Genomic DNA, 24622 nt, shown 5'->3' with positions numbered 1-24622 from the left:
TATGCACACTCCTTAAAATCTGGTACATTAGGACAGTGAACCTGACAATGGATCAAGCTAGGCCAAAGCAGTTTAAAACATTAATTGGAATAAATTTTCTTATCTTTATTTTCTTACCTCTAGTTTATACCTGCTCTTCGTAACCCCTACTTATCCTCTTGTATTGTCTCTACTACCTCAAATACCAACCATTCATCTATTTCTCCTTTTTACCTTGGTGTATGTTATTCTTCTATATCTTTTATCTCTCCTTCTCCCTCTCTGTCTCTATTTTTCCCTCTCCTTTTGCCCAATATTTCTTCCTCCCCCTTTTCAGCCCTCACTTGAGGTTATGGAAAGTTTACTAAATTTAATAACTAATTTTTATCTATTCCAGAAATTTATTATAGGTTTATAGAAATGAATCCGACCTAACTTTCCTATGTACATATATGAACATAAAACAGTAAAACTCACCATCATGTACATCCACAAGACACTACTTTAAGTAAATAGCTGAATGACAGAGTAGAAAGGAGGGAAGAAGGGATGGAAAAAGGAAGTATTGTGGACTGAATTATAACAAATTTTATTCCAGGCTTTTATTTTCATGTCAAAATTAATCTTATCGTCATGTATAACTAAAAAGAACCAACAAAAAATAAAAAAAGATCTCACATCACTGCAGAAACTCCATGTCCATGTTGTATGTTCATATAAACTATACTACAAAGTATCAAATTGTGCTGACTTAGAAAAAACAAAACAAACAATAAAAGAAATTATCCAAGGATTACATGGCTCATAAGAAATAGAGAGGGGATAAAACTTAAGCAGTATGATTGCAGGACACATGCCATTAAACTCAGTGCCCTCCTGCACTAGTATGAATCCTTTCCATTTTTTTTTCATAAGTATGAGACAGGTTACACTAAGAATGTATGTAGATATTTGGACTTACTATTTTTTTTTAACAGAATGGAAGTTGGTGGATATAAAATGGCAAAAGATTTGAAGCAGAAAAAGGAGCTCTGAGATGGTTTACAAAATATGAGAAAAACATAGGAATAATAAGAAGAAAAAGTGACTGAGGGGCTGGGGTTGTAGCTCAGTGGCAGAGTGCTTGCCTCACACATTTGAGGCACTAGGTTTCATCCTCAGCACCACATAAAAATAAACAAATAAAATAAAAGCATGCTGTCCATCTACAACTGCAATATTTTTTCTAAAAAGTGACTAGGGAACAAACTAAAATGAAAATAGGTAATTAGAAACAACAGAGGTTGAGTGCAAGGGCACCATTTCTCAAAGAGTCAGAGACTGCAAAGAAAAAGAGATCTTGATTTCTCATTCCACATAATCATATCATGTAGTTGTTTTGTATGTATTTTACTAACAAACACTCCTATCCTTGTGGTCAAATAACCCTTCAGTATTCCACCCTCCAGTGGAATCCGTAACATGGCTGTATTCCCAAGAAAAGCAGTATCACAGAGGAAGGTGCCTTCCATGCCTTGGCTAGTACCAACAGACAACATCCATGACAATTACAGGAGTAAGCTCTTCATGGACCCTCATGTATATTGTGTTTATGTATGCCTGTGTGTGTTTAGAATGTGTTCAATAAATATTGGCTGATATGTTTAGAAAAAATAATAAAAATTAAATATCTGTGACTGCCTACCTAATACCATTTCCCCTTTTTGTAGCTTTCAAAATCCTAATTTTACTTGGGAAAAATTAGGTCCAGCACTAGCAGATGAACCATGATGGATCTAAACCATAATGGCACTCCTACTCTCTTTTGGTCAGGTATTTATTTAGGGGTGAGTGTGTGTCTCAGGTCTGGAAAAAGAGATAGAATGGGAAGTCTGTTGGGGAGCTTTTATGTGTGTGTGTGTGTGTGTGTGTGTGTGTGTGTGTGTGTGTTTGTAGTGATGAGGATTGAACCCAGGGCCTACCCAAAGCTAAGTACACACACCACTACTGAATTGCACTCCCAATCCTTATTGGAGAGCTTTTGAGGAAGCAAAAATTAAAATCTATGCGAAAAGGTTTCCCGTGAGCTTCTCCCTCCACTTTCTGCTTTGAATATTGTCTTGGGAGGATGTTATATTCAAACTCTATCAATATGTAAGAGGAAAGTTAGAAACATGGCATTGATATCATTGCATTGCTGAGCTAATCCTGGATAAACTTCCAATGGACTTCATGTAATAAACAATATATTTCTGTATGCTAGTTGTGTTTTGTGTGACTTGCATCATCTAAAGAAGATGAAATAAATGAAGAAGTGAATAAATTAATGCAAATCTATATTCATACAAATTTGATTGAATTATTTATTGTATTTTTTGCTATTTATTGTTATATCCTAAGCACACATCATATTGGATGGCAGTAAATCAATGCTTATTAAAATGATTGAATAAGTACATGATGAATGGAGATGAAACTCTGAAAATCAAAATCTAAGAAAAAACTTACTGGACCCACTTTAACGATTGTTCCTTAAAACAATATATTGTAATGCCAAAGATCAGTAAGTATTCAGGGATGCTGCTAATTGCCAAATACATTCAATTTGGCTGGATATATGCTAAATTTAAGAGATGGAATGCAAATAATCAGAGACTAAAAGCTTTTGCAGGCTTGGACATAAGGTAATTTGTCAGGGAACAAACTCAATAGTGAGACTAGAATAAAGAATTCAGTGTAAATTGAAGAGATTGATCTAAAAATTCAGCTTGCATCATCTTTTAATATATCTCAATCACCCAAAAGAATTTACATAGCATTGTGTGGGGGAATATATTGATCTATTACTCTCATTTGAAAATGAAATTCTGCCATATCAGGGCCACTTAAATACCCTTTAAAGCAGACAAGCATGCCTAATCCTTTAGTACTTCCTGTTTAGCTTCTTAGCAGATTGTTTTAGATTAAAAACTGTACAAAAAAGCATTTACTGTTTGTAATAATTTTATCTGGTTTACTGAAACTTTCACCAACTAATACATATAAATAATAATCATGATCACAGATGGTAAGAAAATGAAGAAAACATGGGGTACAGAAGTATCTATCAACAACTGTCCAAAGGATGAGTAGTCAGCTTGTCTGATTATTCTTTTTCCCCCTTATATGCTTACCCTCCCACTCCCAATCATTTCCTTCCCATGGACTTTATCTGATTTAAAACAGCAAAATAACAACTCTTAACCTTTATATCTAAATCCAGCCAACTCCTAATCTCCCTCCTATCTCAAATTTCTTAAGTTATCCATACTACCCAGAGACAGCCATAGCCAGTGTTCCACACATCTCTCAGCACTCAGTTTCCAGTAGAGGCTAGTGACATCCTACTTCAAGCATCCAGGACATCCTATACAGGGACTTCTCTTCAGTCTAGTGCAGGACGTTCATATCTAATTGTCTATTTTATGTCTCTTGGTGCCAGGGATTGAATTCAAGGGCACTTGACCACTGAGCCACATCCCCAACCCTATTTTGTATTTTATTTAGAGACACAGTCTCACTGAGTTGCTTAGCAACTTGTATTTGCTGAGGCTGGCTTTGGACTTGCAATCCTCCTGCCTCAGCTGTAAACTGCTGGGATTACAGGAGTGCGCTACTGTGTCCGGCCTCTTTGATATCTTTTTTAAAATTAGTTTATTTGTTCTAATTTGTTATACATGACAGCAAAATGCATTTTGACTCATAGTACCAAATGGAGAACAATTTTTCATTTCTCTGGTTGTATACAAAGTAGAATCACATCATTCATGTCTTCATACATGTACCTAGGGTAATGATGTCCATCTTATTCCATCATTTTCCTACCCCCATGCCCACTCCCTTCCCCCTCCCTCCCCTTTGCCCTATCCAAAGTTCCTCCCATGCTCCCCATGCTCATCCCCATTATGGATCAGCATCCACTTATCAGAGAAAACATTTGACCTTTGGTTTTTGGGGATTGGCTTTCTTCACTTAGCATGATATTCTCAAACTCCATCCATTTACCTGCAAAGGTCATAATTTTATTCTCTTTTAATGCTGAGTAATAGTCCATTGTGTGTGTTTGTGTGTGTGTGTGTGTGTGTGTGTGTGTATCACATTTTCTTTATCCATTCATCTATTGAAGGGCATCTAGGTTGGTTCCACAATTTAGCTTTTGTGAATTGTGCTGCTATAAACACTGATATGCTGTTTTTAAGTTCTTGGGTATAGACTGAGGAGTGGGATAGCTGAGTCAGATGGTGGTTCCATTCCTAAATTTCTGAGGAATCTCCATACTGCTTTCCAGATTGGTTGCACCAATCTGCAGTCCCACAAGCAATGTAAGAGTGCGCCCTTTTCCCAACATCCTTGCCAAAACTTATTTTTGCTTGTATCTTAATAACTGCCATTCTGACTGGAGAGATGAAACAGAAGAAAAACTAGGCCCAAATCTTCAGCATGGAAGATAAGGCCCCAACTTCCTTAACAAGACTCATACAGCACAAGAAATAAAATCAAGAATCAATAAATGGGATGGATTCAAACTGAAAAGCTTCTTCTCAGCAAAAGAAACAATCAGTGAGATGAATAGAGAGCCTAAAGAATGAGAACAAATTTTTGCAACATGCACATCAGATAGAGCACTAATCTCCAGGATATATAAAGAACTTATGAAACTACACACACACACACACACACACACACACACACACACACACACACACATAGCCCAATCAATAAATGGGCTAAAGAACTGAACAGACACCTCTCATAAGAAGAAATATAATTGATCAACAAATATATGAAAAAATGTTCATCATCTCCAGCAATTAGAGAAAAGAAAATCAAAACTACTCTTATATCTTAAAGGCATCTCAATTTCAACAAGATTCCAAAAATAATATGATTCTTCCTCCAACTTCTTATTCCTATCCTATTGGTCTTTGTTTCAGGGAAAGTCAGCAGAACCCATCAGTGTTGAAAGGATGAACACTAGTAATCATTCTCAGTTCATAATCATTCTATACCATCTGTCAATATACATCTAAGCCATCATTAATTAAATCCTTTTGATTTTACTTTCTAAATATTTTTTAATCTATCAACTTTGTTTTTTCACCATCTTGTATGCCAATACAAATACCTCTTAACTTGCTTGTCTACTTCCTCTCTACTGCTTTCTATGATCCATTTTAAGCACTATAGTCAAATTGGCATGATAAGTTCCACCTTCATTCCCCTCCCCTGATTTACAACACCTTATGACTTCCCACTACCCACGGAATGGACACAAAATCCTTTATCTACCCCCACAAGATACTGCCCATCTTGCCTCTACCTTTTCTCCAGCCTCATCTGGTCCCAGACTTTCACTCCATCTTCTGAGTCTGGTCATAATGATCTTATTTTGCAACTTCATACAAACTCCTTGATATAGGATCCTTGTATATACTGTTTCCTCTTCTTTAAAAAAAAAATATTTGTAGATGAACACAATATCTTTATTTTTATTTATTTATATTTATGTGGTTCTTAGGATCAAACCCAGTGCCTCATGCTTGCCAGGCAAGCACTCTATCACTGAGCTACAGCCCCAGCCCCTGTTTCCTCTTCTTAAAACACTTCTTCTCCTTCATTTGTTCCATACTCACAATTTTTTTCAGGCCTTTGATAAAAATTATAATATAAGCTCTCATCACCCTACATATCTCTCTTGCATTACAATTATTATAATAGAAATTTGTAGTTATTTGTTCAATAAGTGAATAACTACATAGAACAAGTGAATGAAGAAGCTACATTCCCAAAACTAAAAGATTATTTTTTCTCCTATTATAGACTGAATTGTACCCCTTCCAAATTCCCATGCTAAAACCCTAACCCCTAGTACTTCAGACTATTACTGTATTTGAAAATAATATATTTAAAGAGGGAACTAATTTAAAATAGAGTCATTAAATCATAATTCATTATGACTGGCATTCTTAAAGGAAGAATATATCAGGACAGAGACAACACAAAGGGGTGACACACAGACACTAACATGGTAAAAAGGTATGCAAGCCAAAGAGAGAGGCCTCAGAAGAAACTAACTCCACCAATATCTTGATCTTGGATGTCTAGCATCCACAACTATGAGAAAATTAATTTCTGCTGTTTAAGTTACTCAATATGCTATACTGTATTAAAGCAGACCTGGCAAACTAATATATCTCCATTACCTCAATGGGTCAGTATGCACTGTCTTGGAATGCATCCAAAACCATCTTATTCCTCAAGAACTGTTCTTACCACTTTGCCAAATACAGTCTGACTCTGCCAGAATGTTCCCATCTGCTCTAAATGAAGCAGCATCCATCACTGTCTCATGTGTTCAGGGTGAAAGCCAACCTTTATAAACTGGGACATGAAATGACATTGTATAGTACCTTCACTATATAGGTAGAGATCAACAGGAACATGAAAGACGAAGTCTCTTTGGAAGTGTTAGAGAATACTGTTTAAGGAAGCTGCCTTTGGGCATTCATGACACCTTTCTTGTTGAAGGAATTTATAGTTTCCCTTACCTTTTAAAGAACAAACAGCAATATTTCCTACAAATCTTATGACCAATAATTCTAATATTTCTTCTTTTTCTATTCATTTTGCTTAGAGCAGATGTGACAACTGGCAATCTCATGTTTGAATGATAATATGCTTTCAGTGGAAAGATGACATTAGTCAAGAGCAGATTATAGTATTTTCTATTTGTTGATTTTTAGACAATGTTTTGGAGCATATCTTGGTTTATTAATTTTTAATATGAAAATATTAATATAGGACAACCATTTCCTTTGAATATGTTGTATCATTTCTATAAGTGGTACCATAAGTGGTTAATAGCTTAACCACAAAGCTATCTATATTCTCAAATATGATTAATATTTCTCTGTCTTTTTCTTAATGCTCCATTAACTAGTGCAAAGTAAGTGGCATTACTGCCAAAAGCCTTTTCCATTAAATGGAAAATACATTTATTCACTTTGTGAATTAATTAAAGCAGTATGGAATTTAGAGCAGAAGATTCTGACATAAAAATTTTGTTTTTGAGAGATTTGGAAAATGTAGAGCCACTTGTGCCCAACAGGACTCCCATATGCTTTCACATATGAAAACAAAAATACAGAAAGAAGTATTTAAAATTTTCCTCAGCTATCACAATTTTCATGCAGATGATTATGGTGAGATGTCAAAGTGTATGTGATTAATAGCAATGAGTGGCACTGAATATCAAAACCTTTGGAAACAAGGGGATTCTTTGGTGGGTTTTCTGCTGATACCATTAATCTCTAATACTTTAGAAGTTTGAGTGGGGATGGAGGGCTGGGTATATTCATAGTTTAGGTAACGGATGGCTATATCTGTTGCCTGAAAAAAATGTATGCCTGCTCAATTCAACAGCTATGCCAGTTCAGATACTATGCTCACTATGAGAATCCAAAGACGCATGAGAGGTTGCTGTCCAGGACTAGCATGAAGAAGACTATGGTGGCTTAAGCAATGATAAACATTGAGGACTTCTGCATATCTTTCCTTGTCCCTTAGCTCAGTGACTATTTATTGAACATATACTTTAGGACAAGTACACACAGAGTATCTGAGCTATATCCACACATTATGGTGTAAAGTAGCTCTTGTCCTCTCTCACTGCTTATTCCATGGGGGGTCAACTCCAAGAATTGATGTGCATTCATGGACATATATGAATTAATTTGCTTTTTTTTTGTCACTTATCTGTAGAGGCACTAGTGGCTATCTAACATGAAAAAATTAAGATCTCCATCTCTTTTCCAAAGTCTAAGTCATCAGTTCTCAAGTCACATCATGCATTTGATCACAGCTCTAGCCCCAGAGTTTCCAATTCAGCAGGTCTATGGTGCAAGTCAGAAATTTACATTTCCAACATGCTCCCAGGTGATGATCATGTTGATCTGGGGACCACATTTTTAGATCCTCTAGGCTAGGACATAGCCAACTCCAAGTGGCCAGATCCTCCATGTGTTTATCTAGGCCCTCTCATATCTTCTGTATTGAAAGTATCTCTCAAGTTTCATTACCCAAATGCCCTGTGCAAAAAGGAAATGGAAGGAATCATCAGAAGGAGGAGGCCTTCTATCACTATTGCACTACTAGCTGAATTGTATCTCCATATTAATAATAGACAATTTGTTGAAACTTACTATATACCAAACATTGTGCTAGGACTCTTAATATATTAACAATAACAATTAACATATAGTGAGCACTTAACTGTGCTTTAAGTACTAGTCACAGTAATTGAAATTGATTATTTTATATGACCCTCACTATAGTTCATTTTACAGGTGAGGAAATTGAAATATATAAAGGCTAATAATTTGTCAAGAAATGTGATATATAGCTAACTAATGGTAAAGGCAAAACCATGAAACCAAGAAAATGTGAGTTCTTGCCTCTCAACCTCTCAACATATGCTTCTTTATATTCTATCTAAATTTCATTCACAAAAACCTTAAGAAGTTGTCATTGTTATTCCCCTCTGTGAATGAAGCAACTGAAGCTTAGAGGCATTTACCACTTGACTACAAAATTAGGGGTGAATGAGAACATAGGCTGGCTGACTGCTGAGCATATGTTTCTCGTATATAGAGGGTCGTGTTTGCCTCAGCAGATAGTGATGGCCAATGCTCATTTTGTGCTCTTGACCTGGCCAGAATTTTTCCCCAAAGTGGCTAGAGTAAAGAAGGAAGATGGGTTTGGAGCCACCAGTATTTATACCACTTGAATAATTGTCAAAGAATTAGAAGAGTTCCACAAACTGACAGATGGCTAGCCTGAATTTCCTCAAATGCCAAGAATTACACAGCAGTATTTGGGGAGAGGGGTCATTTAGTCTTGTTTCTAAAGACTAAGACTAAGATGCCTGCTTTGTAAGGGACTAACTGGACCTACATCAAGTTCCTACGAGCCTATAATGTAGCTCATAGCAAACTCAGTTATCTCTCAATTCCCCCCTCCCTTCAGGACTGAAGTACTTATTTCACCAACTGCTAAAAAAGTTGGTGACTGACAGATTACAGCTAAGTCACCCTCTAGAAGTTGCTTTTGACTGAACCATTTCATTCAAGGCTATGCTTTCTTGGACTGTAGAGGGACATTTCCTACTCAATAAATGGCTAATAAAGAGGAATAAAGCTACAAGGGTAACAATTCAAGGTATCTTTGGGCAGGGAGTGTAGCTTAGAGGTAGACCATGTGCTTATCATGAGGCCTTGAGTTAAATCTCCAGCAACAAAAACAACAACAAGAAAGATCTCTGAAAGACCATCCTCGCTCCAGAGGTCCTAGAGTGACCAATTATCTTAGTTTTCCTTGATTTGATGGGTTTCTTAGGACATGGGATTTGAAGTGCTAAACTGGAATAGTCTCAGACAATCTGGAACAAGTTAATCACTCCTAAGTGTGATCTCTTGTGGTCCAACCTCTTCTCAGCCCAGTTTGTTCCTTTCCCTTCCTTAACAAGTGTTGATTTCAAGAAACTGCCCTAATAAACTTCCTGCATGCTAATATCCATCTCAGAGTCTGCTTTTCAGGATTTCCCTAAAACCTGATAGGTTCCTCCAACACCTGTGACACCAGGTTTGGGGGAAATGCTAGAGGGTACTGTTACCTCTCATAACTGCTATTCTTTCCTTCTGCTTAATGACCCCTAGAAAGGGTCTGGAGAGATGGTGCCAAAACTGATGAATAAAATGAAGCTGACTGGGACTACAGCCAGCATATTGAATTCATGCAGCAGCTCCAGTAGTTTAAATATATTTGTCAGATATGGAGCCACAATATCTGAAAGAGAGTGAAATAAAGCTGACTTGTGCTGGGTACATCTAATTTTAATTTGTGAGAAAATGTGTTCACATTGAAAGAAATTCTTAAAAACTTTCTACCCTAAAGTCTATTCATTCTTTTTCTCTCTTCTTCCTTCCTTCTTTCTCCCTCCTTAATCTCCCTCACCTGCTTGCTTGCTTACTTGCTGTCTTGTTTTGTCAGGGCTTCTGTCTTCACCAAAACTTTTAGCTAATCAAAATGTGTTTGCCAAGCCTGGCTCCCTAAAGCCAGATGCAACATTATTGAATTCTAAATTTTGTATAACATGGGCTATAATCAAGGTGGAGATCCTTACTGAAAAATAATTAGCTTTGGGGATAGAAAGCTCAACAGAATCATAATAATTAAATTGACTCCCTGTTTTTATTTTATTGAGAACACTAAGCTGTATTGATCTTCTCTCAAACCAGATGCTGATTCATACATCCCCTTGCAGATCTTTTCTAAAGTGCTAATAGTAAAACGAATAAACTTGATAATTCTTCCCCAGCACACTAACAGATTTTGGAAAATCCCAACACTTGGAATTCCAAAGTGCCCAGCTTAGGGTTCCAAATACCTTTAAATGAGATGACTCAAGTGGGAAATTTAAATATATGGTGATATTTTCCCAAATTGAAGGGAAAAACTAAGAAGGGAACAAGGTAAGCATAGAGTTTCAGTTTTACAAGATGAAAAAGTTCTAGAGATCTATTACACAACAAAGCAAATATAATTAACACTACTGAATTATATATTTAAAATTATTAAAAAGATAATGTGTTTTTTCATCACAATTAAAAATAAATTTAAAATAAAACATTTTTAAAGATTTAGAAACAAGCTATGTATGGTGGCACACATGTATAATCTCAGCAACTTGGGAGGCTGAGGCAGGAGGACCACAAGTTCAAAGCCAGCCTCAGCAACTTAATGAGGCCCTAAGCAACTTAGAAAGACCCTCTCTAAATTAAACATAAAAAGGAATGGGGATGTGCCTCATTTAGCTCAATCCCTGGTACCAAAAAAAATTATAAACTAGATAAATTTACAAGATCAATTTATTGCTCCCAGTTCTGGAGGCTGGGAAGTCCAAGATTAAGCTACCAGCAGATTCAGTGTCTGCTGAGGGCTCACTCACTGTTTCGAAGATGTCACCTCTAGCTGTGTCCTGTGATGGAAGAGTGAAAAATAAACATTTTTTTTTAAAAAAGACAGTGAGACTGTCTAGTCCAGGCCTGAAGTAGAAAATGACCTACTTACTGGGTTTGCTTTCAGCTAAAAACAGATCCTTGCAATAGTCTTATACAGAAACCAGTGGGTCCTGAATGGCTTCTACTTTTTCTAGATGTTTCTCCTTCACCCACTCTTCTTTCCAATCTTCCAACCATCTGACCTCGATTTCCAAGCCTGTGCTTCAACTGTCATTGTTCAACTTTCAACTCCCAGGGTCAACCTGCCATCTGCATGCTATGAATGTGACTTCTCCCTATCAGATGACATTCATTTTCTCTCAGATCCCCTTATACAGGTGCCCCATTTATAAAACTGAGCCAGGAGCATATGCTTTGTTGCTTCCAGGTTTCTGGCCACTCTAAGTAAGTTAGGTACACCCTCTATTTTGTTCCCACAGCCCCATTTGTACCCTAGTCATGTCTTATAATTGTCAGCTTCCATTTTACCTCCTTATATTCTATTTCTTCAGCCAGTATCAAATAGTGAGTAGTTTGATGATATTTTTGGTGTATGGCTTACTGTAAACCTATGTTTTTGTTTCTCTATACGATAGATTGCTTATTTTCAATTTTAGTTTTTGATGATCCTGATAAAAATGAGTTGATTCTGAGAATGAATTTTGTTTGAAAAGGAAGATTTTATTATAATTTTATTTTATTGTAAATGATAATGCCTCATTTATCTTTTGCATAAAAATGCTAGTTTTTCATGTACTTAGCATTAGGGTTCCAAATACCTTTAACTGGGATGACTCAAGTGGGAAATTGACTTGTGCTGGGTACATCTAATTTTAATTTGTGAGAAAATGTGTTCACATTAAGAATTGTTCATTAAGTGCCATGCATTCTGACAACTGCCTGAATCTCCTCTCCATAGGCCTAGTCATATCAGGGGCTCCATGTTGTTAATTTTTTTTCTCTTAAAATCTCTTCCAATGCTTTTTTGGGGGGTGGGAGTCCATGGAGTCCATGGACTGATCCATATAAGCACCCTACAACTGAGCTACATCCCAAGCCCCTCTCCCAGTTCTTTTGAATTGGTGCTACTCTGGACTAGTTGCCTCTGTGCCTGTGCCGGCTGCACTACTGCTGCACTGGAGAACATCTTTACTCCTTTGCAAGCTTCCTGGATACTACATTCAGGGATTTCTTCACTGGTAAAGCATATTCCAAAGTAGGTACCTAATAAAGACTATGAAATGGTAGGTAAATTTAGAAAACTTATATGTCTTATAAATTGACTGGTAATTTGGTTGAGTATAGAACTTAAGGTGGACAACTTTTAAAACAATGTTCTATTATCTTCTAGTTGACAGTAATGCTGCTGAGAAGTCTAAAATTATTCCATACTGATTAGTATGTAACTTAATCATTCTCCTTTCTCTATTTCTATCTCTGTATTTCTTAATATGTATGAAAGATCTTTTATAATCTAAGATCCTGAATTTCTTTGTGATGAGTCTTAGTGTGAGTTTATTTTTATCTTTTGTCCTATTTGCTCTGTTTTTTTTTTCTGAATTAGAAATATATTTCCTTTTATTCTAAACATTTTCCTGAGTCATATAATCAATGATTTTTTGCCTCCTTGTTCTTGTTTCTCTTTAGAGCTCCTATTATTCAGATTTTGAACCTACTGGACTGGTCCTTTGATGTTTTTGCTCTATTATTCTTCTACCTTTATTTTTTTTTAAATATACTTTTTTGAGAGAGTTCTTGAAATATCTTCCAATCCTCCTACTATACTGTCATGTTTTTAAGAAATTTTAAGAGATATGTTTATGTTCTGAATGCTCCCTTTTTATAATATCCTGTTCTTGTTTCATGTGTATAATATATTCTCTGGTGATATTAATGATATACTTTTAAGGATTTTTATTGTTTTCTCCCTGCATAGTAACTGTGACCTATAATTTGATTTTTTCCTGGTAGGGTTGTTATTGATCTCAATATTTTATGTTCAAGGCTTTCCTAAGATGCCTGATAATTCTTGGTGTCTGCTTATATTAAATACATGGATTAAATATCTGGTTGGAAGCTCTAGCCAGTCATAGTCACTAATCCCTTTGGATGAATGATTAATTATGGCCTGAGCATATTGTGCCAGGTCAGGTTAACCAGCATCCTTCTTGGATGACTGAGAAAATAATTTCGCATTGCTGGGATTACCAAACTACCAGAATATAAGGGTTAAAATTCTGGTGGCACATTGGCTTGGAGAGAGCCACCTAGAGAAGGAGAGATAGCATTAGGTGCACAACACAGTGGCCGAACACTTATCTACTTGCTTGATGTTCTGGGTTCAATACCTAACACACAAAAAAATTACATCATTTGTAGCTCTGAATCTGACAAACCACATCCATACCTTTAGTTATTATACCTCCTGTTTATTTTCTTTTTCTGCTTAAATAGTTTCAAGTTGTATTCCTATGACTTTCAACTGAAGGTTTTTTTGACAGATACAATATATTTGACAGTGTTTCTTGGTCTCCCTGAAAATAACATAATTTATGCCACCTACAAATGCTAAAGGCCATCAACTATTCATTATTTCTCTTCGGCTTTTCCCTAATGGCTCATATACACTGTGAGTACCAGTGTGTCATCCAGTATCAAATATAGCAACAGCAAGAATGTATGGGAACAGACACAAGAATATCTGCAATAACAGTGATGATAAATTCACATTTTCTCTGAGGGCCATCTCCTCCCCTTCAAAGATCTTACTCAGTTCTGGGTTATTTCAATGGGGAGAATTGTGACAAAGATGTTATGCTATTTCTTATTTTTCAATATTACTGATTTTTCTCTTCATGGAGCAAGTATCAATGTCCCTTCTCAGAGTTTTTGTGCACTTTGCTTATTTGTAATAACAAGGTGAACATCCCTTATTCATAATGTCTTTATTTCCCAGATGCAACTATTGTTGATCTTTAGTATTTTTATATAACCACCTTAAAGTCCACATTTCTTATGTGATTTTAGGTTACTCTTTTAGTAGGTGGGAAAAATCTTCTCAATTTGAGAGGCATGTTTATTATTTGGCAAATTTTGGTTTAGATTCCTTTATAATAAATAAGAATTTAGAATATCATAATGATGCCCATTTTTTCTTGAGCCACATATGAGTGTAAAATACTCTCTAGATTTCTAGAGCTTCTAAATATAGCTTAAACTTCACATTCCTGCAAAATCAGGTTGCTTTGAAAAGACTGTTCCTTATATTACTTTATCCTACAGAACCTTTGTCCATAAACATTGGCTACAGAATAATAACTAATTTTACTTGGAAATAGTTTTGTGTGTCAGAAATACTTGTAGAGATTTGTGTAATCAATGGTCCTGATTTTGAAAACATTGGAAAAGTGGTGTTTATCATATTTATTAGTTATTTATATCACACATGAACCTCTTGGCATTCTTACAAAATCTTAGAACTGGAATGAGACCAATCATTCACTGAGTTTCACACTCTACAGTAATTGTCATAAAAGCAAGAAATATGTTCTTATCTCTGAGCCAAGAGTTGTTAGTAGGGCCAGAATTTTAAAATAAGGAACTGGTACTATCAAAAGAGACAAAGAATTTGGAGGCCCCAGAGAGAAGTATCAAGCATTGTTCAAACATAACTTCCTGATAATTAAGACCCCAGATGACTCTGGGATTCATGGCCTTATCCCACCTCTTTTTCACCTTTACCACATTTTTCCATTTGTAGACTTTTAAAAATTCCTGCTGTCTCCTAAAATATGATTCTATAGCTAAATGTGGTCTGATTTTTTTCCCTTGAGCCTTATCTAATTTTAAAATATGTTATCTTTCGGTATTTTAATCTGGGGCAAAGTACAGTATGCATAATAATTTAAGAACAACTTATTAATGTAACTACAGGGAAATAGACAAGGTAATGATACATGGGCATATACACAAATTCAGCAACTGAAACAGACCTCAATCTAAATGTTTCCATTATCTCTTCTCTCAAGGATCCTGAGAAGTACCTCTGTTCACCCCCCAAAAAACCAGAAGGTGAAACAATGAGGCATTTGTTTAAAACCCACACTTTCTTCTTCCAGCTAGTGGAAAGATTATTACAGAGTGTGATTTATAAAACAAAGTAAACTTTTTTTTTTATCCTTGGGAAATGAAATATCCATGTCATCTAGTTCCTCAAAAGAAGTTTCATTGATGCCAATTTCATTGTCCTTATTTTTCCTAGTTACTCAAAGGCAGAGGATTTCTAATTATATGTTCATAGGCTACAACTCTAAGAATATGTTCTCTCTGAAGTGACAGTGTGGTGGGTAATAAAAGTAATAGCCTTAACATCAAGAGACTGCCCTGCTAGATTTGTAAAACATAGTTAGATTAGATCATTCTAATATATTTTCCAGCTGTAACATTTTTGTATTATATATCCATATGGTTGTATCCTTTTAGAGGCACTTTCTTCTTGTTCTTTTCATTTTTGAAAGAGAAAAATCTTATTTTTTAGAAAGATCTTTGAGAAACCCTCACTTTATAGTATATGATAAGTCCATCCCCTTCAATCCCTCCATTATACCTCTCTCCTTCTAGGGATTGTGGGAAGGTTAATTCAACTAAACCCTATAATTCTAAGCTTTCTTGGCTTAATATTCTTACATGGGGTTAAGAACTCCCAACAGCCATATACATACTCATTTTCTTTTCCAAGAGGATTTTGCCCCTTGACTTTCAAGAGTTGAAATAAATCAACACACAAATTTTATTTTGGCATATGATTTCAGAGGTTCAGACCCTGGTTGGTCAACTCCATAGCTCTGGACTGAGGTGAGGCAGAATATCATGGTGGAAGGGCATAGCAGAGGAAAACAGTTCAGAACATGGCAACCAGGAAGCCACTCACCAGCAACAAAATATAAGCCCCAAAGGCACATCCCCAGTGACCCACCTACACCAGCCACTACCCACCACCTGCCTATAGTTACCACTGTTAATCCATCTGTGAATTAACCCACAGATTAAGTTAAAGCACTCATAACTTAATATATTTACATATATCTCATCTCTTAACTGCTACCAAACAAGTTTAAGCTGGGACAATGACTACTGCTAGTGAGGAGGAGCTTAATTAATTCTGAGACATGGATCTACTTTGCCATTCCACCTCCAAAAGTAACTACAGAGAAGGGCAAAGAGAAGGAAAAGGGAAATATACAAGTGCCTCTTTACTTAAAGTGGCTATTGGCATCCTCTTTGTATCATATTATCATTGGCTAATAGTTAGTATTAATACCTCCATGGCACACATCCAAAGGAGCCAAATTCTTGCTTTCTGATGCATCAGGGGTTTGATTGTATACATTTTCTGGGAAGGAGGACCTCTAAGGGTATCTCTGCTGCCCAAGACCTGAAGGAGGTTGAGAGTTTCTGCTTTAGGCCCTTCTCACCTCCCCTGTTTCTACAGTCTCTTATTTCATCTCTACAGGTGGGCAAGCCATCTTGTGTGGAATATCAATAAGATGGATCACATAGACTTGTTGTCTTAGTATGGTTCCCCAAAAGCAGACACTTGGATAAGAAATTCCAAAAAAGGATTAGGGAAGTGGGACAAGGAAGGGAAAACAAGCAGTAAAGACTGACTTAATAAGAAAGTTACCTCTTTCTTTAAGTATCCTTTTCATCACTGTGACCAAAGACCCAACAAAAACAACATAAAAGATGAAAAGTTTATTTTGGCATATGGTTTCAGAGGTCCACACCCTGGTTGGCCAACTCTGTAGCTCTGGGCCTGAGGTGAGGCAGAATATCATGGCAGAAGGGCATGGCAGAGGAAAACAGCTCAGAACATGGCAACCAGAAAGCTACTCATCAGGGACAAAATATAAGCCCCAAAAGGGCACACCCCCAGTGACCCACCTACACCAGCCACTACCTGCTACCTGCCTACAGTTACCACCATTAATCTACCTGTGGATTAACCCACAGATTAGGTTAAAGCACTCATAACCTAATCATATGATCTCTGAACATTCTTGCATTGTTTTACACAAGAGCTTTGGGGGGACATCTCATATCTAAACCATAATACATGTTAAACAAGCTGTATTTCAATTCCCTAGTAAATTCCAGGAGTCAGAATAGAATGTGAATTTTAAAATTATCCTGTCCAAGGGATAAGGAAACTGAATATTATATAGCCACCCTTGTCAATCATTGGTTGAGGGTTATTCTCAAGGATGGAAATTTCCTGGCATGTCTGACCTACATTGGCATGGGCAGGGTGGACTCTAGGAGCCAGAAAAAGTTCTTGGTCAAAGAGACATCAATGCTTGAAGTTGGAAGCCCCTTTCATAGAGCCACCTCTATCTCAAATCCACAGGTCTCCAGTTTACAAGGCCACTCTGCTTCAGATCTACAGAGTGGCTAGGGTAGTTCTATAGCACATGCCTTACTCCATGGCTCAGTGTCAGTGGCTGAGTGTGTATTCTCCTCATGATAGTGTTTACAGACTCTCAGAGAGGTGAGAGAATACACTCAAAGCCTATAAGCAGCTATCTTTTCAACTCACTCCCTGTCACCTGTGCCAACTCTTCATTGGCCAAGTACATCAATAGGAAAATGGGGAGAATACTATTTGTCCTATAGAAATAGGGTATTGGTTAAGAGAAGTAATTATTTGCCGAACAATAATCTTATTTACCACATATGACCTCCAAGCATGGAAAAATTTAACAAGTGCTAAAACTGTATAGTAACAAATATCTATAGAGAAAAAAGAATTGGCCACTGCAATTTGTGACTAAAAATGCCATTAATTACCTTCAAGTATTATTTTCACCAGATAGAAGAGACTAATAGGTATTAATAGGTAGCTCTTAGAAATGTTTGAATAATATTAATTCATTAATTATTAATACTTATATAATGTATTACAATATCTAATTTATTAGTTGTAGTAAAGAGTTTTAAAGTAATAACTGAATTAACTAGTATATGCAACTCTTTCTAAGAGCTTAGCAGAAAGAAAAACAAGACTGGACAAGAGCCGCAACAAAGGGAATATCACAGGAAAGATGCAAGCCTTTGATAAAAGAAATAAAAACATCATGAAGACAAAAAGAGTTAACTGCAAAAAGCAAATTTTCTAAGGAGGTATGAGTTCATTCTGGCAAAGAGACTTCTAAGGCCAAAAAGAAGATAATGCCAAAAGTAGTGAGCAACATCAAAGAAAAACATTCTGAGGGTTCTGGGGCAAGATTCCAAACTAATTACTCATTAAGGTAACAATTACTAACTGTTGTTAGTAATTTTGTCATGAAAACGAATATCTGGAAGTTTTCATTCTCTTTATTTTTAGGGCTCTTTTCTCCTACACTGTTAATTTGGCAAATCAAGCCCTGAAATAATAATAAAGATAATAAGTGTGGTAGACTGAATAATGACTCTTCAAGAAGTCCACACTCTAATTTCCAAAACCTGTGAATACTTTGAATACATAAAATACTTTACCTTATATTTAAAAATAGGATTTTTGCAGATGTGATTAAGTTAAGGATCTTGAGATGGGAAGATAGATTATCCGGGGGCAGGGGGGGGGCTCAATGTTGCACAAGTGTTAGGTAGGAGTTCAGGGACACCGAGATGGTAGGGACAGGTATTAGAAAGAAGCTGCTGGAGGACAAGGAAAGGAGACCTGCCCTGTTTATAATAAATCCCATTACCATGACAACTTCTGCAACTGAAGATTTATCACCATGACAACTCTTGCCACTGATGACACCACCATGACAACTCTTGCCACTGAGGATATCTCCATGACAACTCCTGCCACAGGTTCAATTTTTAAATGACCAATGTAGGTAAAATATGAATTATTCTAATTAGGTTTTCTAAAGTAACCAATAGGGGGAAATTTGAAAATATTCTATTCAGGAATCATAAGATAACCAATGGGAGAAAATGGGGTCAGATCTTCAATCAGGTCTGTATAGGGAAGAGAATGCCCCATATTTAAGGACATAAGACCCTAATTTCCAGACATTGGGGCCTTGAGCCTCTCTCTTGGCCCACTCTGCCTACCTAAAAGAGTGCTATCTTCACTTTCAATAAATCTGTATTTTATCTGTTACTTCTGTGTTTGCTTCTCAGTTATTTGTTTGGGACACCAAGGATCTGAACTTTGACTGTACACCCTAACCATAACACAAGGAGCCTTAAAAGAGGGAGGCAGGAGGATCAGAGTAGTAGTAGGAGAAGGCAATGCAAAGTAAGCAAATATGGGTTGACCCCAACAAGAGCCAAGCAATGCAGGAAGCCTCTAAAAGTTGGAAGTGGCATGGATCACAGTCTCACCAGAAGCTTCTGGAAGTGCTCAGCCCTATCAACAGCATGATTTTAGCTCCTTAAGATTCATTTCAGACTTCTCCAGAACTGTAATATAATACATTTGTGTTGTAAGCTACTATGATTTTGTTGATTTGCTGCAGTAGCAAATAAAAGTAATAAAATAAATGGCACTTATTGGGTGTTCCATATGTGCTAGGAACTATGCTAAGTGCTATGCAGTACCCTGTATTTTTAGCCCCATGTTACACTGAGGGAACCTGCCCCTGGCAACACAGCTGCTGTGTGCAGAGAGTCAAGACTAAAACCCAGACTTCATACCTCATGTTGTTCCCATCATATTAAGAGTCAGGAATCTGCTATTCTCCATTTAACCACTTGAGAATTTCTTGGAGAAATGACTTATTCTAGAGCTAGATCCAGGCAAATGAGCCTGGAACATCTTGTAGTACCAGAAAGCAAATAAGTGCCCCCACCAAAAGGATGGACATAGGAGCCAACCCAAATATGTACCCAATGACCAAAACTGAAAAGTGTGAGCAACAAAAATAAGTTATATTGGTTTATAACCTAAAATATGAAATAAATAGCCATGCATCCATATATTGATATAATATTTAGACATCCCCATATAGGTGGAGTTTACTCCCCTTTTTCTCCCAGTATGGACTAGGTTTAATGACTTATGCCAATGAATAGAGTAAGGAAAGGGGAAAATAGTAACTTTACAGTACAATAGGCTGGCAGACAACAGCTTATTCAAGTTTTCCAGGTTAACATCACCAGTGATGTCATGTAGATATCATGTATCCCCTGATGTGACATGATGAGATGAGTACTTTATTTCTGTGTTCTTCTTCCTCCCAAACCTGTATCTCCTGTCCAAATCCTAAGAAACATTGAACAAACCCAACTTAAGGAGGATTCTATATAATATCTGACTGGTAGCCTTCAGGTCAAGATCAAGGAAAATCTGAAAAAAAAATTGTCACAGATCAGAGAGCCAAGGCAACATGATGAGATCCTGGAATCCAAAAGGGCATTAATGGAAAAACTGGTGAAACCCAAATAAAGTCTGGGGTTAATTAATAGTAAAAATGTAAAAAGGAGAGGAGGCAATCTGAAGAAAAAGTAAGTTGTGGATATGGAACACTGTATTATTGCTTCTTGTTCATCATTATAATCACAACAAAAATTTGGCAGAATGTTTTATTTTTTCACAAAGCCTTTCCCATATGTCACAGTGCCCCTGTGGTGAAGTTATACACATTTTATCGTCCTCATTATCTCCTGGATATAGTCCTAAATAGATTACATAAAGTATCATACAACTCAAATAAATAATATTTACAACACTTTGAGGTAGTTACTACTTCCATCCTCACTCTCCAGAGTAGGATACTAAGGCAGAGAGAGGTTAACCAACTTGTCCAAGATAACATAACTAGTAAGTGAAGGAGTTTTGACTCTGAGCAGAAGTAGTTGGGTCCAAGTCTTGCCCATAAACACTGAGCAACAGTGTCTTAGGTCTTTAGGTTCAGAGAGGCTAAGTGACTGGTTCAAAAATCATAAAGTTGATTGGTTCAGAACTAAGACTAGAACTCAGGTCTCCTTAGTGTCCAGTCCAGTGCCCTTCCCTATTTCCAGTTCCATCACCTACTTTTTTTCCCTTTCCAAACCACAATTAATTTTTTGGAATATCAGAAGCCGATCTGAACATGTTCCTAATGACCAAAGCAGGAATGATTTCAGCAACAAAATAAAGTAATATTGAATTATAATCCAAAATATAAAATAAATTAGGCATGCATCCATACTAATACAAATGAATGCATAAATAAATAAATAAATAAATAGGAGAGAAAAAGAAGTCTTTGAATTTCCCTCTACTTAAACAATTCAAAAATATGTAAAAGTCTTAATGGAATGTATTTGGTCCCAGGTTGAAAGCTGCATAGTGTGAAATACTTTGCCACTGGTCTAGTTTTCCAACAAGACTCTGATTTAATAGATTGTCTCAGAAGCTGAGAACAACTCAAAATTTCTTCTGCTTTACAGATATTGTCTTGACAGTTCTTGACCTTTTTTAATCCTTAGGGATCAACTTTGTTTGTACTTATTTTATATTCAATATCTTTTGGCATCTTTAAAGTTTTACTTTAGTATATATGTTCTCTGGACTTGGACAAAAGTGTTGTCACCAGTTGCTGTCATCTTCAAAATATTTCTCTTTCAAAGAGAAGAATGACTTTCAAGATTTTGGGGGTTTAGGGATGCTATTGTGATTTTTTTCAAACCTTGAAACTCTTCTTTGTGTAGTGTTCAGGTTGAATCTGATCATGTTTTCTTTAAAAACATATCAGTATATCAGTGTTTCTTTTGTGGAAAGTGGATTGAAAACTCTTAATTGAGTGAATTGTGACACCACTTGGAGTCACAATTCAATTGTAGGAGGGTTCAGAAATAATAAAACTTTGAGGAAAAGCATTTCCAAACAGCAAGAGTTATAACCACACATAACATTTGTAAAGGTCATTTTCATTTTCAAAGTGCACTTACCCATGTTTTTTCCCCAGAATCTCACAAAACCTAGTGAAGTCTGTATCATTTGTAGGTGATGAAACTGAAGATAGATGATACTTCACTCAGCTAGTTGTGGAACATCATCATTTCATGTTACCTTGAATCTTTAAAGAGAGAGGATTTTAGTAAGTCCAATATACCAATAATTTTCTCTTTGGTACACACTACATATTAATTGATTCTTCTTAGATATGCCATCTACATCAAAATGACAATAAAACACAATCACTATTTATAATAATAGAAGATGAAATAAAATTGAGACTAATAGTGATCATATTTTCTGTTTTCTTTTTTAAAAAATATTTTATTAGTTATTGATGGACCTTTATTTTGTTTATTTGTTTATATGTGGTGCTGAGAATCAAACCCAGTGCCTCACACATGCTAGGCAAGTGCTCCACCATTGAGCCATAACCCCAGCCCTTCTGTTTTCTATTTACATTTCAAAAGTAGGAAAAATAATCACTGTAATGCAGAAGTCTACTATAACATAGTAGACTCACTATAACATAGTGAGATAATAAATCAAATCACTCAACACTTTCTGTTTTAAAAAAAATTTAGTTGTAATTGGACACAATACCTTTAATTAATTAATTTATTTATTTATTTATTTTATGTGGTGCTGAGGATCGAACCTAGCGCTTTACACATGCTAGGCAAGTGGTCTACCACTGAGCCACAATCCCAGCTCTCAACAGTACACTTTCTAAAAGGAAGTATCCTAGTTCCCTGCTCTAAAAAGTACCTTGCAAAAAAAATGGTATTCAATTATTTTTAAAAAGCAGGCAGTAAGTGATACAACATGGCAGGAAGTATTTTGAACTCAGACTCCAGCCTCTGGTACTTATTAGTTGGGATGTTTAATTAGGATGATAAAAATCTTTACAAAGCTGTTGTATTATAAATGAGAAAAAATTTATGTCCCTTGAATAATGCACTGACATTTAATAATCATTAAATTTTTGTTTATAGTATTATTAAATGAGCGTCCAGTTCCATGCTTTAGTGAATCTTCAGATAAATGCTTCTTTTCCCTAGAGTAGAAAATGCCAACCTTGAGATTTGTTCTTTCTTAGTATTTGCTGTCATCCAATGCTTTCAAAATTAATGTACCAAGGAATTACTTGTTTAATGCTCATAAAACCACTTCTTAGGCTATTTACTTGGAAATGAACTCCATGGAGAGGAAAGTATCAAGCAATAGGGCAGGAGGAGAATTTCCTCTAAATATGATATCAAGGAAGTGTTACAAGTATTGAACCAGCAGGTATTTCAGATGAAGAAGTACATGCCTTTCAAATAATGACGAAAGCCATTTGAAGCATAACAGTAAAGACAAGTCCAATTTGTTAAACAATCTTAAGATGTAGTGGTATAAGTTATACTTCAAACATGTTCAGCCTCTGCCTTCACACATGAAAGGACTTTCATTCCAGTAACCATGGTTACCTTGCGTACTACTCAGATACTCACAAAATGAAAGAGACAAGTAAAGAGTAAAGTTAAACCTTGCCAAGATGTGTAATGCAGAGACTAGTAACATAGTGAAATTCCCTTCTACTTTGAAAATTTAGATTTGTGTGGACATTGATTTACTCATTTGTATATAGAGAATAAGGAATAGTTCCTTTATTGGGGACTATTGGGACTCATAATAGCCCCCAATAAAAGGACTATTCCCTGACCAGGTAGATAGTAATGTCTTATAATCTAAAATGGCAAAGCTTCTGCTAGAAAAAGTACACTGACTGGTGGTGGGACAATGGGAATAATTGGGAGAGTAGGGCTATAAGAGAATGAAGGATAAATTAATCATAGCATAGAAATCTTAAGAAGTAATACAAATCACAGTGTTTTCAAGGATGAGACAAAATTACAATTAAGGATAAAAAATTAAAAGCAGGAGCCACTCCCCAGAATAAAATAATGAGACCCAAAAGCTGAATTGTGTTACTGCATGGTTAATGAATAATTTAGCACAAGCCTGCAGCTAGATGACCAAGGTTTCCAGGAGTCTGGATATGGGATCTAAACCCATTATTGTCCTTCTTATGGTTTAATATTACCTGGTAGAAGTGTCTGCTCCAGTTCCAATATCAGTGGTATAATCCTGAACTTCACAGATAATTGTGAGAATCTTCCTGTTGGGTGGTGTCCCCTTCATCAACTCAAAAGTGGAAAGCTGATCCTAGATAACTCTCAGGTCACAAGGGCATATCTTTTACCTCTGCTTCCCAAGGTGGGGTTCCCTCCTATTTTTCTAGAAGATAAGAAATTTAGAAAGGCTCTTAACAGCTGGAAAGCTAATATTTTTGGTTATTTCTCATATTCTATATAATATGTATTTTTATTTCAAGAATTATTTCATAGTTAGACAAACAACAAAGAATAAAAGAGGACTTATAAAGAAAAATAAAGATCTTTTGCTTCATTGCACACAACCATCCAAGGCTATTCCCTAATGAGATACTTAATTGTTTTTAGTTTTATTTCTTCTAGTGATGATATTTAAAATTCTAAATAATGTTCTTGACATTAAATTAAGAAAATTTTATTGATAACTTCTATGAAACATGAGAATTAGCTCACAATATACTATCCTACACCTG

The sequence above is a fragment of the Spermophilus citellus genome, assembly GCF_964194105.1.
Source record: "Spermophilus citellus genome assembly, chromosome: X".
In the NCBI taxonomy this organism is placed as follows: domain Eukaryota; kingdom Metazoa; phylum Chordata; class Mammalia; order Rodentia; family Sciuridae; genus Spermophilus; species Spermophilus citellus.
Note: the sequence above shows the minus strand (reverse complement) of the source record.